The sequence below is a fragment of the Aptenodytes forsteri genome, unplaced genomic scaffold (genome assembly GCF_000699145.1).
Source record: "Aptenodytes forsteri isolate BGI_AS27 unplaced genomic scaffold, ASM69914v1 Scaffold45, whole genome shotgun sequence".
In the NCBI taxonomy this organism is placed as follows: Eukaryota; Metazoa; Chordata; class Aves; order Sphenisciformes; family Spheniscidae; genus Aptenodytes; species Aptenodytes forsteri.
The window spans coordinates 2791003-2796992 of NW_008794458.1; positions in this window are offsets into that span (position 1 = coordinate 2791003).

Sequence of the window (5990 nt, forward strand, 5' to 3'; positions counted from 1 at the left end):
CGACTGAGATTAAACCACGACAAGTGCGTAACACCTGAACTTGTTTTCCCAGAAGTTGGATTTATACCGCTGTACGTACAATAACATGAATGTGGTCATTCTGGAGATACGGTGTCCAGAATCTGCCCTCAGTAACAGCTACTTTAATGGATAACACTGGCACGGGCATGTTCTTATCTGAGGTCACAGATTGGCCCATGATTTTCAAATCCATGCTACTGATTTTGTGTTTATTTGTATTTGAGTATCTTAATTCACTTTAGCAGTCATACTGAATTAATTAGGCTCTCTGTGAACAAAATCACTACATGTACTTTTTTTTCTGAATTGGTTTATATTTATTATTGTTGTCAATTTATAGTTAATATTAAACTTTCTAATCTGTTCTGGACTCAGAAGGCTGTGTATGATGGCTTAGCTCATATATTCCTTGCAAGGATTTAAACTCTGAACAGGGAAAAGAATCAGTGTGGACTTCACTTGGAAAAATATGAACTTCAGGAATGAAACCCTGCAGATTTCACTAGCTTTAACCTGGATTCCATCCAAGATCTTGTGAGTTCCCATGTGGTGAGTTTGGGTGATAAAAGGACAGGCTGTATGAGACTGTGCTTCTTATTACAATGCAACACCAATTCAGTGTCCCTAGCATTTTAGAAATAGCTGAATGCTACTTAGGTGGCAGAATAACTTAATGAAAAGTTATTTCAATATATTTTGTAACTATAAATATAATTTTGTGATAGGCAAATTTCAATTCTTCTGCATGTGCAGAACCCAATTAATTTATCACATGTACGTGCACATTATCCAGGATGTGCAGGACATTAATACCTCATGTTAAAGAGGACCTGACATTTAATCTTATCTAAAGCTTTATTATCTGAAGTCCACCATATCTCTGCCTGATAATACTCTAGCAATTTTTCTTTGATTTTGCTTTGGTTTTTTGGCACTGCCTACTATCTTGTTAAAACAACACTATCAGAAAAAATAATAAAATATTTTGGATGTAATAGGCATAATGGATAATTTTAAGCTTGTGTGAGACATTTGAATTATCAAGTAAATACAAGATACATCAAACAGTATTCTGAGTTTCAGAGACATTAGCAAAGATGCAGGAACATTCATCCCCTCCCAGTAGGAGACAGGCCACAGTCATTGTCCATTTGAAAATAAAGCCTGTGTACCTGAAGTAACAATTAACCACAGCTTTAAGGACACACATTTTGGTAAAATTGCTTTGACTTTTCCTCAAAAATTAACTTTTAGCATCTGCTTAAAAATGTGCTTAGCTGAAGCATGAAAGTAGTTCTTTTTCTGACATCAAAATTAAGTTTATTCGTAAGTATGTGGCAGAAGTAATGAAAATACGGAAAGAGTTGACTCACTTGAGTATTCCTCAAGATATTAGAGGAATAATGTCATGAGTAAGGTTACTTACAAGTGCCTGAAGTATTGGACTTGGTTGTTTGTATCTCTTACACTCCCAAATAAGAGAGAAAATACTTAGAAAAATAAAGAAATCTGATGATAATTTAAAGTAAGTTGGGACACTCAAGGACACATTTTCTCAGTTTCTCAGTTTACTTCGTTAAAGTACCCCTCAAAAACCAGATATTATCTTGCCAGTCCCCTTTATATTTTTATATAGTTTCTTGTACAGTAACATTCTGACCATCAAAAAAGATAATTTTTCAAAAATATGGTTAGTTGACACAAGGTTAATTCTCACATAAATCTAAATGCAACCAATAATATTTCCATGTGGGGCTGATTGAATTCTGCTTCCACTGTAGGTACACAAGTGAAGTACTTAAAATATTCTATGCATCCTGAATAACTTTATCAGGAAGATGGTTTGTATTGGTTTAATTTGGTTTTCAGATTCCTCAGAAGAAGGCAACATTTTTTTAAGGCATACAACTTTATTTGCATTTTGTAATTGCATTGGTATTTATTTTCCCAAAGGACTACAGCAGAATCTTACTTGGTGTATATAGTACTATCTGTAGTACTTATCTGGTACATATAGTACTGATAGGTGTATAAAATATATGGTGGATAGGAAGAAGGATTATATTTAGGCAGTAGAGTGATTGAATGATATTTTCCAGAAATCCTGAATGAAAATTGTCAAATGTTGGTCTCAGATTCACCGCACTTGCTCAGTTAAAAGTTTAAAAAGGTACCTTATTTAGGAACCTTATCCTGTTTTAAAGCTGATGGAAAATCTCAAATTCTTTCACTGCAGAAATCAAACACCTAGGCTGATGTTTAATATTAACTACAATGCTATGTTTCAGTGTTCAGCATCCAGTATCTCCCATGTAATTAATACAAAATTCAACAACTCAAAATGACACATGAAAGAAGGATCTGTTCTTTACCATTGATTAATAGTACTTTTACAGGTAGGGAGTGTTTATTAAAACCTTCTTTGGCTCCATGTACCCCTCTGCCCCTTCAGTTTCTGGGATGAAAGTGTCTAAAACATAAATTCATGCTCTACCTCTTCAGACATCAGCATGCCTCTTCCTTTAAATGCTGTTGAGACTTGCTGAGACTTGTTGATGACAGATACAAATAAACATTACATAAAAACACAGGTCAAAGCAATTTTCAGTGCGGAAGTGTCCTGTTATAGTTTTATCCATAGGGAGACTCACAACATCTAGATTAAGTTTCTGATCCAAACTACCATCCCCATGGGCCACTTTCTCCATTGACTATCTGAAAGCCTCCTTTGCTTTCTATTAGCTTGTCAATACAGCTCCTCACTCCAGGACTGTTAAAACTGGTAAACACCACCTAAAAGGGCAGAAAACTTTAAGAGAGGAGTTGACCTGCTGCAGAGGTTTAGGAGGAGACTGTAGTTCATTCCTCATATGAAGACCAACTACCACGCTCTCATGGAATAACTTTGAAGCAAGTGTGCTTCAGATTTCTGAAGAGCTTTTCCTCTTCCTGTGCTCCCTTTCACAGGTACAGTGAGGGTTTAGAAAGTCAGAAACAGAACAGGAAGATCTGATTACTAATCTTCTATTTTTTCTGTGATTGCAGCTTTTTCTTAGTTTAGTGATTTAAGCACCAGAAGGGGCAGATTTTATAGGAGCTATCTTTCCTTAAACCTTTCATCACTTAAACTAGCATATTTTTGTGGTTCTTGTTTGCAAAAGTTGCTTATCACTGCAAGCTTTTAATCCACTAAACAAATAAATTTTTTTCTGCTTTCATAACAGTACATTGCCAATACCACACCATGTCTCTGCCATTTGCTATTTTGAAAATTAGTTTAGAAATACCTGTGGTGTTTCTTAGTGAAATTGTTGTCAATAAAAGAGTTAGCAGTGGTGACATTTAGATATTTATAAAAACCCACTGCCTTTCAGTAAGATGAGATTATAGTCAAAAGAAACTCCTGTGTATTAAACACAATGTGCAGCTGATCAGTTATGTGCTAAAATATCCCATTACTTCATAATATATTTTCTGTTAGTAGGGTGTCCTGGTTTTGGCAGGGATAGAGTTAGTTTCCTTCCTAGTAGCTGGTACAGTGCTGTGTTTTGGATTTAGGATGAAAACAAAGTTGATAACGCACTGATGTTTTAGTTGTTGCTAAGTAGTACTTACACTGTCAAGGACTTTTCAGCTTCCCATGCTCTACCAACTGAGAAGGCTGGAGGTGCACAAGAAGCTGGGAGGGGGCACAGCCAGGACAGCTGACCCAAAGGGATATTCCATACCATGTGACGTCATGCTCAGCATATAAAGCTGGGGGAAGAAGAAGGAGGTGGGGGGGGACGTTTGGAGTGATGGCGTTTGTCTTCCCAAGTAACCATTAGTGTACAGTAACATTCTGACCATCAAAAAAGATAATTTTTCAAAAATATGGTTAGTTGACAGAAGGTTAATTCTCACATAAATCTAAATGCAACCAATAATATTTCCATGTGGGGCTGATAAAATTCTGCTTCCACTGTAGGTACACAAGTGAAGTACTTAAAATATACTATGCATCCTGAATAACTTTATCAGGAAGATGGTTTGTATTGGTTTAATTTGGTTTTCAGATTCCTCAGAAGAAGGCAACATTTTTTTAAGGCATACAACTTTATTTGCATTTTGTAATTGCATTGGTATTTATTTTCCCAAAGGACTACAGCAGAATCTTACTTGGTGTATATAGTACTATCTGTAGTACTTATCTGATACATATAGTACTGATAGGTGTATAAAATATATGGTGGATAGGAAGAAGGATTATATTTAGGCAGTAGAGTGATTGAATGATATTTTCCAGAAATCCTGAATGAAAATTGTCAAATGTTGGTCTCAGATTCACCGCACTTGCTCAGTTAAAAGTTTAAAAAGGTACCTTATTTAGGAACCTTATCCTGTTTTAAAGCTGATGGAAAATCTCAAATTCTTTTACTGCAGAAATCAAACACCTAGGCTGATGTTTAATATTAACTACAATGCTATGTTTCAGTGTTCAGCATCCAGTATCTCCCATGTAATTAATACAAAATTCAACAACTCAAAATGACACATGAAAGAAGGATCTGTTCTTTACCATTGATTAATAGTACTTTTACAGGTAGGGAGTGTTTATTAAAACCTTCTTTGGCTCCATGTACCCCTCTGCCCCTTCAGTTTCTGGGATGAAAGTGTCTAAAACATAAATTCATGCTCTACCTCTTCAGACATCAGCATGCCTCTTCCTTTAAATGCTGTTGAGACTTGCTGAGACTTGTTGATGACAGATACAAATAAACATTACATAAAAACACAGGTCAAAGCAATTTTCAGTGCGGAAGTGTCCTGTTATAGTTTTATCCATAGGGAGACTCACAACATCTAGATTAAGTTTCTGATCCAAACTACCATCCCCATGGGCCACTTTCTCCATTGACTATCTGAAAGCCTCCTTTGCTTTCTATTAGCTTGTCAATACAGCTCCTCACTCCAGGACTGTTAAAACTGGTAAACACCACCTAAAAGGGCGGACAACTTTAAGAGAGGAGTTGACCTGCTGCAGAGGTTTAGGAGGAGACTGTAGTTCATTCCTCATATGAAGACCAACTACCACGCTCTCATGGAATAACTTTGAAGCAAGTGTGCTTCAGATTTCTGAAGAGCTTTTCCTCTTCCTGTGCTCCCTTTCACAGGTACAGTGAGGGTTTAGAAAGTCAGAAACAGAACAGGAAGATCTGATTACTAATCTTCTATTTTTTCTGTGATTGCAGCTTTTTCTTAGTTTAGTGATTTAAGCACCAGAAGGGGCAGATTTTATAGGAGCTATCTTTCCTTAAACCTTTCATCACTTAAACTAGCATATTTTTGTGGTTCTTGTTTGCAAAAGTTGCTTATCACTGCAAGCTTTTAATCCACTAAACAAATAAATTTTTTTCTGCTTTCATAACAGTACATTGCCAATACCACACCATGTCTCTGCCATTTGCTATTTTGAAAATTAGTTTAGAAATACCTGTGGTGTTTCTTAGTGAAATTGTTGTCAATAAAAGAGTTAGCAGTGGTGACATTTAGATATTTATAAAAACCCACTGCCTTTCAGTAAGATGAGATTATAGTCAAAAGAAACTCCTGTGTATTAAACACAATGTGCAGCTGATCAGTTATGTGCTAAAATATCCCATTACTTCATAATATATTTTCTGTTAGTAGGGTGTCCTGGTTTTGGCAGGGATAGAGTTAGTTTCCTTCCTAGTAGCTGGTACAGTGCTGTGTTTTGGATTTAGGATGAAAACAAAGTTGATAACGCACTGATGTTTTAGTTGTTGCTAAGTAGTACTTACACTGTCAAGGACTTTTCAGCTTCCCATGCTCTACCAACTGAGAAGGCTGGAGGTGCACAAGAAGCTGGGAGGGGGCACAGCCAGGACAGCTGACCCAAAGGGATATTCCATACCATGTGACGTCATGCTCAGCATATAAAGCTGGGGGAAGAAGAAGGAAGGGGGGGA